Below are 15,294 nucleotides of genomic sequence, written 5' to 3'. Positions count from 1 at the left end.
ATATGGGGTGCATGAAATAAAACATCTGGCAGCAACTTTTCCTAGAACATCAGTGACTTTCCTGAAACTACTCTCAAAAGGAACTGTATGTTTCCCTAAAGAACCGTTCCAATACAACGTTCAAACTATCTTTGCAGAACATTAAACTTAACCACAAGTGCCTAGGCCCTAGGCTATTAAGACATGAATCAAAAAGAGCAGTACCAAGGCACTTATTTGTATAAATGTTTAAACAAGAGTGATGCACAATGCCTATTTATCTGGAATTTCTTGCAAAATAAGGGAGAATAGATGGGCTAAAGCAAGACTAATATATCTCTACTGGGCATTTTAATCAGTGCTAACATACTTAAATATTTATGTAGCACTTTGGGCTTGGGAAAGTTTTATATTTCATTTTCAAAGTTGTATTTCTCAGAACTCTTATGAAGTAGGTACATTATATTTGATATCTTCCCTTTGCACATAGAATTTATAATCCAGAGAACATAAATAATTTTCCCTGTGTCACTCAACAATTAGCAAGAGCTAGAATTATAATGTATTAATTAGTCCCACCCCACACATTAGATATTAATAGTAGACCTAAAAGTAATGAGACAAGGTCTAAGCAATCCTTCTGTAGGAAAAAATGGAATTTGAAATGAATAAATGACTTTTCAGTTATTATGATTTTCACGTATGGCAGCAGGAATGAGCCAGAAAGATAAGTACATGTTCACTTATTGACCGGTTATTTTTTTTTTTTTTTAGAGGATGGTTTGTTAATTGGTCAGCATTATCCTGTGGAGTAAACAGAATCATGTAGTTGACACTGAATTACACACTGCAAATTTTGCAAAGTTAATCAGCAAATTTAAACTGTAGATGAGTTAAGCAATCTGCATTTCAAAGTGGTTATGGGTCTTTCTAGCTAGCTAATTTCAATGTGTATAAATACTTATTTTTTATTAACTTACTGTGTTTATTAGAAAGAGGAAAAGAAAAATTATGTTACAGCTGGCCATTTTTCAGTAAAAGTGCTATAATTACTTGATTCAGTAAAAAGCTATTAAATAGGTAAGGGGAACAAATGAATATTCTCACAGGTTAAATCAAAAAGCATCTGTTTCATTTGTGACGCTTCCATGTATAGGTATAGAAGTACTTCGGCAGCCGTGCTATTAATCTCTGAGATGCTATAAACTTGTCATGGTAAGGACACTGCAAATTCAGCTTGAATATACTTTTCTTTTCACATTAATGGCATGTAAGGACACTTATGCTTCTCATCATCACTTCAGCACCTTGAGGAGACCAATGTTCTTGTTCTCCTTTTAAAGGACCATTACCACTTCAGCATGTGACCTGTCAATCCTTTGTGATATTAACCCCTAAATTAAATCACTTGGAGTTGAAGATGGCAACAAGAGCACTTAGTTCCCTTTTAAGATCACACTTTCATTCCACCTGGAAAATTCAGAAGCGTGTTGATTAAAATCAGTTCAGATATTGATAAAGAGATTCAAGCTTCATTTTCCTCAGAAGAATGGCCAGTGTACTTGGTAAAACATCAAGGAGAAAATGCTAACTCACAGAATAGATCTAGCAGTGCTCAATGCTGTGGTTAATTTTGTGGTTTTTAGCTAAGGTAAACTCTAGTGTACTCAGATCGTACATCATGCCCAAATTTCTTCACCTAGAAAGAAGAGTTGCTTTATGCCTTGGGATATTGTCAAAATCTGCAGTTGAATTTAAAAGACATTAAATGACTGGCTTCACTGATGTTCTTCACATGTTTTAAAAGATGTATTCTTGGAGGTGGATCAAGATGGCGGACGAGAAACACCGCCAGACAGAGTGTCTCTGCAGAAAAGACAGATTCTAGCAGAAAATAGAAAAAAGAAGCAAGAAGACGAGCATACAGCAGACGAGGGCCAGAAGGAGGGGTACCTGAGACCCCGGGAGACTCCACGGGAGGAGGCTGTGGAGGAGAACTGGAGGCTGAGACCGCCGGAGCAGCCTGGACACCAGAGGCAAGGGTAGGTGGATTTGCCGTTTCACCTCCCCTGCATTTGGGACTGCTGATGGGCTTCCGGTGAGTGGAGAGATCTGCGGACACCAGCCCAGAGACGGCCACCTCCAGCTAGCGGTGAGCCTGTAGCAGACGGCACCAGGCTCCCAACTCCCTCGGGGCACCTCCGTGTGCACAGACCCGAGCTGCGCAGCAGGCGCCATATTGCCACCTTCTCCCCTCCGCCAACCCTACACGTGGTTGCCCAGAGAGACAATATAACCATCAGCCGGAGGCACCTCCAGGGAACGGGACCTTCCCATTTGGGACCCTACAGCTGACTAAGGGGAATTCAGACTGTGAGCTCCCTATCTGCCAGCCCTCCCAGGTGCTGCTGGCATGGTGTTCCCAGGAGAACGGTGCACACTCAGAGGCTGAGAGACATAGACCCAGCTTGGGCTCCCTGTGGGTGAATTGGGACCAGAACTCCTCTCCTTGGTGGGGATACAGTTTGAACTCTGGGGCCCAGAGGTCAGACCTGCAGACCAGATCCTGTGCACCAAGGTCTTGCATTGCCCGGGGCACAGAAAGGATATACCTGAACAGCCTACTGAGGTGTGTGTGCCTTCAGGGGCAGATCAGTGTCCTAGAGGGCAACCCTCTTCCCAAAAGGAGGCCATACGCCCAGCCTAGGTGGCCTTCCTGCGCAGGGAACCTCCCCGCTGGCATCACAGTCCAGGGAGGCCTAGTGGCATGTGGTCTGGCCTGCTGGCAGAGGCTGAGGAAAGAAGCAAGGCCCACTCCAGACTGCAAGTCTCAGACAGCCCCACCCTCACACGCAGATTTTGGCTGAGCAGGACCATTCCAGCCCCTCACTGACAGCTTTTCCTGGAAGCAGAGAACAGAACTTTGACCCCTGCTAACAGCATTGATGGTGTCTAACGGCAGGCTTACCCAACCCAGCTCCGCCCAGAACAAGAGCTGATAACAGGACACAAAATCAACAGCATAGCCTGTTTCTCTAAGCAAGTGCCACCTACTGACAGGGACGGCATCCTGCACAGCATTTTCGCAGCAACCACTGACTCAATATACAGGGAGTGGTCCAATATCACCCACAGACACCACCTAACGGCTCAGAAACTAAACAAGGCATGTGAATATCCAAACAAAAACCTAAAGGAAAGAAACAACAACTGATCGGGAAGAAATCAGCGAAGGAACTCAGGAAATATGAAGAACCAAACAGAAAACACACCCCCAAAGAGGAGCACCAGCCCCCTAGAAATGGACACCAACCAAAATCAGGCAACCAAAATGACAGAAGACGAATTTCGTATGTGGATCATAAGAACACTCACCGAGCTGCAACAACAACTCAATAACCAACACAAAGAAACCACAAAAAGCCTCCAGGACCTAGAACAAAAGTTCACTAAAGAAATAGACACAATGAAGAAAAGTTTAACTGAACTCCTGGAAATGAAGAATCAATTCAAGGAACTACAAAATACAGTGGAAAGTCTCAAGAACAGGGTAGATCAAACAGAAGAAATAATCTCAGAGATTGAAGATAACATCCTCCAACTAAATAAAACCGTCACAGAGATACAGCAGAGAAACAAGAGAAAAGAGCAAAGGCTACAAGAGATGTGGGATTATGTGAAGAAACCTAATGTGAGGGTCATAGGGTTACCAGAAGGGGAAGAAGACATCACTCAAGGGTTGGACAAGCTATTTGAAGATATAATAGAGGAAAATTTCCCAGGCCTTGCTCAAAATCTTGATATACAAGTTCAAGAAGCTCAGAGGACCCCTGGGAGATTCAATGCAAACAGGAAGACGTCACGACATGCAGACATCAGACTCACCAAAATATCAACTACAGAGGCCCTTCTAAGAGCTGTAAGATGAAAGAAGCAAGTAACATACAAGGGAAAGCCAATTCAAATAACACCAGACTTCTCTACTGAGACTTTACAAGCAAGGAGAGACTGGGGCCCCATTCTCACTCTTCTCAAACAAAACAATGCCCAGCCTAGAATCTTATTCCCTGCAAAACTAAGCTTCATATATTAAGGAGAAATAAAGACATTCTCAGACAAGCAAAGTCTCAGAGAATTCACCAAGACAAGACCAGCCCTACAAGAAGTACTCAAAACAGTGTTACACACGGAACAGCATAATAAAAACTCACGAATATAAAAACAACCAAAACCCAAAGATTAAAGGCCAGATAATACAATGGCTCAAGAGAGAAATCAAAGCAACAACATCCAACCCAACAGAATGAACAGTAATCTACCTTACCTATCAGTTTTCTCAATAAATGTGAATGGCTTAAACTCTCCACTAAAGAGACATAGGCTGGCTGAATGGATAAGAAAATACAGGCCAAGTATATTCTGTCTTCAGGAAACACATCTAACCTGCAAGGATGCATATAGACTAAAACTAAAAGGGTAGAGATCAGTATTCTAGGCAAGTGGAAGCCAAAAGAAGGCTGGCGTGGTAGTTCTAATTTCAGACGATTTAGTTTTTAAACCAACAAAAGTAGTGAAAGACAAAGAGGGTCATTATATAATGGTGAAGGGCACACTTCAACAAGAAGAGATAACAATTTTAAATATATATGCACCCAACTTAGGTGCACCCAGTTTCATAAAGCAAACTATACTGGATCTAAGCAAATGGATTAATAGCAACTCCATAATCACCGGAGATTTCAACACCCCACTGACGGCACAAGACAGATCCTCCAAACAGAAAATTAATAAAGAAATAATGGAGTTAAACAAAACCCTGGAACAATTGAGTCTGACTGACATTTACAGGACATTCTACCCAAAATCCACTGAATATATGTTCGTTCTTCTCATCAGCTCATGGGACATTCTCTAAGATTGACCATATCCTAGGACACAAAGTAAATCTCAAGGCCGGGCGCGGTGGCTCACGCCTGTAATCCTAGCACTCTGGGAGGCCGAGGCGGGCGGATTGCTCGAGGTTGGGAGTTCGAAACCATCCTGAGCGAGACCCCGTCTCTACTAAAAATAGAAAGAAATTAATTGACCAACTAAAAATATATATACAAAAAATTAGCCGGGCATGGTGGCGCATGCCTGTAGTCCCAGCTACTTGGGAGGCTGAGGCAGGAGGATCGCTTGAGCCCAGGAGTTTGAGGTTGCTGTGAGCTAGGCTGACGCCATGGCACTCACTGTAGCCTGGGCAACAAAAGTGAGACTCTGTCTCAAAAAAAAAAAAAAAAAAAAAAAAAAAACACAAAGTAAATCTCAAGAAATTTAAAAAAATAGAAATCATACCATGTATCTTCTCAGATCACAGTGGAATAAAAGTAGAAATCAACCCTAACAGAAACTCACATTTCTACACAAAAACGTGGAAATTAAACAACCTCCTACTAAATGATTACTTCATAAATGAAGAAATCAAGACAGAAATAAAAAAATTCTATGAAGAAAATGACAATGGAGAGACAAGTTATCAACTCCTCTGGGACACAGCTAAAGCAGTTCTGAGAGGAAAGTTTATCTCCATAAATGCCTATAACCAAAAGAGAAAAAGATCACAAATAGACAATCTAATGAAACGACTCAAAGATCTGGAAAAAGAAGAACAGACCAACCCCAAACCCAGCAGAAGAAGTGAAATCAACAAGATCAAATCAGAACTAAATGAAATTGAAAACAGGAAAGCTATTCAGGAGATTAATAAAACAAAAAGTTGGTTCTTTGAAAAAATAAACAAAATTGACACGCCATTGGCTAAGCTAACAAAAAGCAGAAAAGAGAAATCTCTAATAAGCTCCATCAGGAACAAAAAAGGAGATATCACAACGGATCCCAAAGAGATTCAGGATATAATTTATGAATACTACAAAAATCTTTATGCACACAAACTGGAAAATGTGGAGGAAATGGACAAATTTATAGAAACACACAGCCTCCCTAGGCTCAACCAGGAAGAAATAGATTCCCTGAACAGACCAATCTCAACAGCTGAAATAGAAACAGCAATTAAAAATCTCCCTAAAAAGAAAAGTCCCGGTCCTGATGGCTTCACACCCGAAGTTTACCAAACTTACAAAGAAGAACTAGTACCTATCTTGCAGAAACTATTCCACAACATTGAGAAGAACGGAAACCTCCCCGACACCTTTTATGAAGCGAATATTACTCTGATACCAAAACCAGGAAAGGATGCAACAAAAAAAGAAAACTACAGACCAATATCCCTAATGAAGATAGATGCAAAAATTTTCAACAAAATCTTGGCTAACCGAATCCAGACACTTATCAAACAAATAATCCATCACGACCAAGTGGGCTTCATCCCAGGGATGCAGGGATGGTTCAACATACGTAAATCTATAAATGCAATTCACCACATAAACAGAAGCAAAAACAAAGACCACATGATTTTTTCAATAGATGCAGAAAAAGCTTTTGACAAAATTCAACACCCTTTCATGATACGAACACTTAAGAAAATAGATATAGAAGGGACATACCTAAAAATGATACAAGCCATATATGACAGACCCATAGCCAACATCATACTGAATGGAGAAAAATTGAAATCATTCCCACTTAGAACTGGAACCAGACAAGGCTGCCCACTTTCTCCACTTCTGTTCAACATAGTGCTGGAAGTCTTGGCTACAACAATCAGAAAGGAAAATGGAATTAAATGTATCCAAATAGGGGCAGAAGAGATCAAACTTTCACTGTTTGCTGATGATGTGATATTATATCTAGAAAACCCCAAAGATTCAACCAAGAAACTCCTGGAACTGATCAATGAATTTAGTAAAGTCTCAGGATACAAAATCAATACACAGAAATCAGAGGCATTCATATACGCCAACAACAATCTAATTGAGAACCAAATCAAAGACTCAATTCCCTTCACAATAGCAACAAAGAAATTAAAGTACCTAGGAATATACTTAACCAAGGATGTAAAAGACCTCTACAGGGAGAACTATGAAACACTGAGGAAGGAAATAGCAGAGGATGTAAACAGATGGAAATCCATACCATGCTCGTCGATCGGCAGACTCAACATCATTAAAATGTCTATACTACCCAAACTGATCTACAGATTCAATGCAATACCTATTAAAATCCCATCAGCATTCTTCACAGATATAGAAAAAATAATTTTATGCTTAGTATGGAACAAAAGAAGACCCTGAATATCAAGAGCAATTCTAGGCAACAAAAAAAAAAAAATGGGAGGCATTAATATGCCAGATATCCAACTATACTACAAAGCTGTAGTAATTAAATCAATATGGTATTGGCACAAAAATAGGAATATGGACCAGTGGAAGAGATGTGAGAATCCTGATATAAAACCATCCTCATATAGCCATCTCATCTTTGACAAAGCAGACAAAAACATACGCTGGGGAAAAGAATCCCTTTTCAATAAATGGTGCTGGGAAAACTGGATAGCCACCTGTAGAAGGTTAAAACAGGACCCACACCTTTCACCTCTCACAAAAATCAACTCATGCTGGATAACAGACTTTAATCTCAGGTATGAAACCATTAGAATTCTAGAGGAAAATGTTGGAAACACTCTCCTAGATATTGGCCTAGGCAAAGAGTTTATGAAGAAGTCCCCAAAGGCAATCAAAGCAGCAACAAAAATAAATAAATGGGACATGATCAAACTACAAAGCTTCTGCACAGCCAAAGAAATAGTCATGAATGTAAATAGACAACCTACAGAATGGGAGAAAATTTTTGCATCCTATGCATCGATAAGGCACTGATAACTAGAATATACTTAGAACTCACGAAAATCAGCAAGAAAAAAATCAAATAACCCTATTAAAAAGTGGGCAAAGGACTTGAACAGAAACTTCTCTAAAGAAGACAGAAGAATGGCCAACAAACATATGAAAAAATGCTCAACATCTCTAATCATCAGGTAAATGCAAATCAAAACCACAATGAGATATCACTTAACTCCAGTGAGAATGGCCTTTATCAAAAAGTCTCCAAACAATAAATGCTGGCGTGGTTGCAGAGAGAGAGGAACACTCCTACACTGCTGGTGGGCCTGCAAACTAGTTCAACCTCTGTGGAAAGCAATATGGAGATACCTTAAAGTGATACAAGTGAATCTACCACTTGATCCAGCAATCCCATTACTAGGCATCTACCCAAAAGATCCAATGACACTCTACAAAAAGGACACCTGCACTCGAATGTTTATAGCAGCACAATTCATAATTCCAAGGCTGTGGAAACAACCCAAGTGCCCATCAATCCAAGAATGGATTAATAAAATGTGGTATATGTATACCATGGAGTACTATTCAGCTCTAAGAAACAATGGTGATATAGCACATCTTATATTTTCCTGGTTAGAGCTCGAACCCATACTATTAAGTGAAATTTCCCAAGAATGGAAAAATAAGCACCACATATACTCACCAGCAAATTGGTATTAACTGAACACCTAAGTGATCACATAGGTACTACAGTAATAGGGTATTGGGCAGGTGGGAGGGGGGAGGGGGGCGGGTATATACATATATAATGAGTGAGATATGCACCATCTGGGGGATGGTCATGCTGGAGACTCAGACTTGTGGGGGGAGGGGGGAATGGGCATTTATTGAAACCTTAAAATCTGTACCCCCATAATATGCCGAAATTAAAAAAAAAAATGTATTCTTAAATCCATTACATTGTTTACAAAGATTAGGAACCAGAACTCTCTTTTAACTCAACACTCTTTCCAGGCTCCTTTTACCCAACTTCCCTTAATATACTGCTTCCACATATAATTTCATCTCATCCAAGTTCTTAGAGGGAAGTTCTAAAAACTTCGTTGTCTTAATGAGAAGAGCCCCAGAAAAAGTCTGTGGTCTGTAACATCGTTTACCTGTAACTCCAGAAGCATATAGTCCATGATCTCTTTCTACTATTAGGTTCGTTGTCACACACAGACATATTTTTGTTATGTTACAAGAGTACCCAAAATTTTGGTCCTGTTCAAAAATGTTTATGTATGTTTAGACACAGTTAAGTTTCCCTCAGGTTAAAATATATAGACTGGCTACCTATCCTTCAAATGGTGTCAGAGAGTGTTCACACTTTAGCTCAAACTATGGGAACAACATGATGCCACTGGCAGTCCCATTCCCTGTTGAGGGCCCCAAAGGCAATTGTTTCCCTCAAATATATCTACCTGAGGGACACACTGTCTAGTGAAATGGAATGTATGCATTAGCCCAACAAAACTCCACACTAAGAAACTTTTTTGACAAACTTTAATATTATTAAAGACAAAGCACTATAAATTATCTCTTCATTAATTTTTAGATTAATTAACTGTGTGTGTGTGTGTGTGTGTGTGTGTGTGTTGGCAGTGGGGCTATATAGTCTGAAATTGGTTTAACGGAAAAATCCTCTGCAATTCTAGTTCTGTCATCATTGATGATTCTTCCCAGTGATGGCAAGAAAGATATTAATAATTGAATTCTTTGTGACCTAGTTTCCTTATCTATAAGGAAAAACAGCAGTACTGCCACTCAGTTATTTAAAAGAACTTGGGAAACACTAATAAGCATAATCTTGAAAGGTTCTGAAGAAATTACTCAAAACTAATTAATAATATATTGAAAGATCCATGGTTTGACCACTGTGAATGAGTGTTCTAGTGTATGGTTAGCGCTTCTGTCTTTAAGTGAGGCATTTTTGGAAAGACAGTCACTTGTTCATTTGAGGCACCCCCCCCCCAATTAATCAGCACACAGCAAATCTGCTCTTTAGTCAGTGTTAAAATTATGGCAGCCTGCTGCGCCTGCCGTCTTGACACAGCAATTACAGTGCTAGAACAAGACATTATTATCAATCACTAGATGCTAAACCAGTGACAACCCCCCAAAAGGGAGTAAATCAGAGAAAATGGAAGAAAAAGTAAATCAGAGGAAATGGAAGAAAAAGACAGGGAGACAACTGCGCTGAGTGGAAGGAAGAAAGGATTCCAGCAAGAAACAGAGATAAAACAAAGCTCTGGAGTAGAATAAAGATATTAAAAGGACAAAAAATACAGCACCAAATATCCACTGTTGGATCACATTTTATTGTCAACAGGCACGTTTGGCAGATTTAACATATTTGATTAGCATCAATAAATAAACCAGAGCTTTGGAAGTGGGATGTGAGCCTGCAATTTATTTTCCACTATTAGAGAGGTGTGAGGCAAGAGTAGGACAAGTTTCAGGGGAAAAAATGTAAAATAGGACAAGGTCATTCTGGAAGATTTACCCTTTGCATTTAATTCAACACACACTTATTAAATGTCTATTTAGTGTCCTAAGTCATATAGGATAATGGAAATGAGACATAGTTCTCACCTAATGAGTTCAGGGGCTGGGAGTATAGTGGGAAACAGTCATAACTAGTCAGAATGGAAGGAATCACAAATCTGATTACAGCTTCTACCCTGTTGCTGACACTTAGCCTACTAGATGAGTGCTCGCTGGGTACCTGGCCCCATCTGCACCCTTTATGCTAGAGATTCTTTTAACCCTACTTTTTGTCAATACCCTAGGCTCTGAAATTTCCTTTTTTTTTTTTTTTTTTTTTTTGAGACAGAGTCTCGCTTTCTTGCCTAGGCTAGAGTGAGTGCTGTGGCGTCAGCCTAGCTCACAGCAACCTCAAACTCCTGGGCTTTAAGCAATCCTACTGCCTCAGCCTCCCGAGTTGCTGGGACTACAGGCACGAGCCACCATGCCCGGCTAATTTTTTATATATATATATATATTAGATGGCCAATTAATTTCTTTCTATTTTTATAGTAGAGACGGGGTCTCGCTCAGGCTGGTTTTGAACTCCTGACCTTGAGCAATCCGCCCGCCTCGGCCTCCCAGAGTGCTAGGATTACAAGCGTGAGCCACCTCGCCCGGCCTGAAATTTCCTTTTAATGTTCACGTCCAAGAACTTTCCTGGCAATGTCTGCAGAACCCTTGTTCTCTGCTAGCTAACTACTAGCTATCACGAAATCTGTAATCAATGTAACCTAGGAATTCAACACATGGACTGTGGAGTCTAATGGCATGTAGTGAAGTTACTGGGCTGCATCTCTAGCTAAAATAAACTGTGTAATGAATGTTACCTAGGGATTAAGCATATGGACTTTGGACTCAGATGGCTTTTAGCTAAATTACTAAGCTGTATCTTAATACCTTTATGATCTTTGATGAGTTCCTCATCCTAAGTATTATCTATAAAATAAGGATAATTATTGTATTTACTCAATAATGCGGAACATTTTAAATGAATACACAATTAGCACTTTTTTTCATCTTTTTTTTATTTCAGCATATCATGGGGGTACAAATGTTAAGGTTATGTATATTGCCCATGACCCCCCTTGAGTCAGAGCTTCAAGCGGGACCATCCCCCAGACGTTGCACATCTCATTATGTTTGTATATACCCATCCACTCCTCACCCCTCCCACCTGCCCGACACCCCATAAAGGTTATTCCTATGTGTCCACTTAGGAGTTGATCTGTTAATACCAATTTGCTGGTGAGTACATGTGGTGCTTGTTTTTCCATTCTTGATATACTTCACTTAATAGAATGGGTTCCAGCTCTATCCAGGAAAATACAAGAGGTGCTATATCACCATTGCTTCTTAAAACTGAATATTACTCCATGGTATACATATACCACATTTTATTAATCCACTCATGTATTGATGGGCACTTGGGTTGTTTCCACAACTTTGCAATTGTGAATTGTGCTGCTGTAAACATTTGAGCGCAGGTGTCTTTTTCATAAAGTGACTTTTGATCTTTTGAGTAAAAGTTGCTATTTTCTATTTTGGGGTTTGTATTGGCTTGTCAGAGCTGTCATGAGAAAATACCACAGACTGGTGGGCTTAAATATCAAAATTTATTTTCTCCCAGTTCTATAGGCTGGAAATCCAAGATCAAGGTGCCAGCAGAATTTTTTGTCCTAAGGCCTCTCTCTTTGGCTTGCTAATGGCCACTTTTCTCACTGCCTCTTCAAAAGGTCTTCTGCCAATCCACGAGCATGGTATGGATTTCCATCTGTTTACATCCTCTGCTATTTCTTTCCTCAGTGTTTCATAGTTCTCCCTGTAGAGGTCTTTTACCTCCTTGGTTAAGTATATTCCTAGGTACTTTAATTTCTTTGTTGCTATTGTGAAGGGTATTGAGTCTTTAATTTGGTTCTCAATTTGATTGTTGTTGGCGTATACGAATGCCTCTGATTTCTGTGTATTGATTTTGTATCCTGAGACTTTACTAAATTCATTGATCAGTTCCAGGAGTTTCCTGGTTGAATCTTCGGGGTTTTCTAAATATAATATCATATCATCAGCAAACAGTGAAAGTTTGATCTCTTCTGCCCCTATTTGGATACCTTTAATTCCACTTTCCGGTCTGATTGCTGTAGCCAGGACTTCCAGTACTATGTTGAATAGAAGTGGAGATAGTAGGCAGCCTTGTCTGGTTCCAGTTCTAAGTGGGAATGCTGTCAGTTTTTCCCCATTCAGTATGATGTTGGCTATGGGTCTGTCATAAATCGCTGGTATCATTTTTAGGTATGTCCCTTCTATGCCTATTTTCTTGAGTGTTCGTATCATGAAAGGGTGTTGAATTTTGTCAAAAGCTTTTTCTGCATCTATTGAAAAAATCATGTGGTCTTTGTTTTTGCTTCTGTTTATGTGGTGAATTCAGACTCAACATCATTAAAATGTCTATACTACCCAAACTGATCTACAGATTCAATGCAATACCTATTAAAATCCCATCAGCATTCTTCACAGATATAGAAAAAATAATTTTATGCTTTGTATGGAACCAAAGAAGACCCCGAATATCAAGAGCAATTCTAGGCAACAAAAAAAAAAATGGGAGGTATTACTATGCCAGATATCAAACTATACTACAAAGCTGTTGTAATTAAAACAATCTGGTATTGGCACAAAAATAGGATTATTGACCAGTGGAACAGATGTGAGAATCCTGATATAAAACCATCCTCATATAGCCATCTCATCTTTGACAAAGCAGACAAAAACATACGCTGGGGAAAAGAATCCCTTTTCAATAAATGGTGCTGGGAAAACTGGATAGCCACCTGTAGAAGGTTAAAACAGGACCCACACCTTTCACCTCTCACAAAAATCAACTCATGCTGGATAACAGACTTAAATCTCAGGTATGAAACCATTAGAATTCTAGAGGAAAATGTTGGAAACACTCTCCTAGATATTGGCCTAGGCAAAGAGTTTATGAAGAAGTCCCCAAAGGCAATCAAAGCAGCAACAAAAATAAATAAATGGGACATGATCAAACTACAAAGCTTCTGCACAGCCAAAGAAACGGTCATGAAAGTAAACAGACAACCTACAGAATGGGAGAAAATTTTTGCATCCTACGTATCCGATAAAGGGCTGATAACTAGAATATACTTAGAACTAACGAAAATCAGCAAGAAAAAATCAAATAACCCTATTAAAAAGTGGGCAAAGGACTTGAACAGAAACTTTTCTAAAGAAGACAGAAGAATGGCCAACAAACATATGAAAAAATGCTCATCATCTCTAATCATCAGGGAAATGCAAATCAAAACCACAATGAGATATCACTTAACTCCAGTGAGAATGGCCTTTATCAAAAAGTCTCCAAATAACAAATGCTAGCGTGGATGTAGAGAGAGAGGAACACTCCTACACTGCTGGTGGGACTGCAAACTAGTTCAACCTCTGTGGAAAGCAATATGGAGATACCTTAAAGCGATACAAGTGAATCTACCATTTGATCCAGCAATCCCATTGCTGGGCATCTACCCAAATGATCCAATGACACTCTACAAAAAAGACACCTGCACTCGAATATTTATAGCAGCACAATTCATAATCACAAGGCTGCAGAAACAGCCCAAGTGCCCATCAATCCAAGAATGGATTAATAAAATGTGGTATATGTATACCATGGAGTACTATTCAGCTCTAAGAAACAATGGTGACATAGCACATCTTATATTTTCCTGGTTAGAGCTGGAACCCATATTACTAAGTAAAGTATCCCAAGAATGGAAAAACAAGAACCAGATATATTCTCCAGCAAACTGGTATTAACTGAGTAGCACCTAAGTGGACACATAGGTACTACAGTAATAGGGTATTGGGGGGAGGGGGCGGGGGAGCGGGTATATACATACATAACGAGTGATATGCGCACCATCTGGGGGATGGTCATGCTGGAGACTCAGACTTGTGGGGGGAGGGGGGAAAGGGCATTTATTGAAACCTTAAAATCTGTACCCCCATAATATGCCAAAATAAAAAAAAAAAACAAAAAAACGGTCTTCTGTGAAAAACACCCTTGGTGTCTTTATGTGTCCAAATTTCCTCCTGTTATAAGAATATGAGTCACATTGGATCAAAGGTAATTCACATCACTGCATTTAACCTTAATTACCTCTTTAAATGCCCTTTCTCTAACTACAGTCACATCTAGGGTACTAGGGGTTAAGATTTCAACATACAAATTTGGGTGGGATGTGGTTCAGCTCATAACATGAGTATAACATACTTACAGTAATATAAATTTTGCACACACACTCACAGAAATCCACACTCACCCTTGTGTGACTACCACATAGAAGATGGTGTTGAAACTCTTCCTATACCCCAAACACTCCATCATATGCTTTCCGATTGAATACTATCTTCTCTTCCAGAATTAACCACTATTTTGACTTCTATCTTGAGAGATAAACTAGGCCTATTTTTGAACTTCATATAATTGAAATTATATAATGTATATTCTTTTGTGTCTGGCTTCTTTTAGTCAATAATATATCTATTAAGATTCATTCATATAGTTCCACGTAATGGTAGTTTGTTCTCTTTAATTCCTATGTATGAATATATCATAATTTGTTTATTCATTCACACAAGGAAGGGCATTTGGGCTGTTTCCTGCTTACGACTATTGGGAATAACTCTGCTATGAAAGCTCTTATACATGTTTCTGGGTGAACATATGCATTCATTTCTTTCCAGTGGAGTAGGTTATTTAGAGGTATATTGGTTAATTTCCAAACAAATAATATTTTCTAGGTATCTTTTTGTTATTTATTTCCATTTTAATTTCAGTTTAGTCAGAGAACATACTCTGTATTCTTTCAATACTTTGGAATTTGTTGAGATTCACTTTGATGTCAGTGTATGGTCTATGTTTGTAAATATTCCATGTGCACTTGAAAAAAGA

This window comes from Microcebus murinus, chromosome 1 (assembly GCF_040939455.1).
Source record: "Microcebus murinus isolate Inina chromosome 1, M.murinus_Inina_mat1.0, whole genome shotgun sequence".
Lineage (NCBI taxonomy): Eukaryota > Metazoa > Chordata > Mammalia > Primates > Cheirogaleidae > Microcebus > Microcebus murinus.
The sequence above is the reverse complement of the archived record's forward strand: the minus strand, read 5'-3'. Positions refer to the sequence as shown.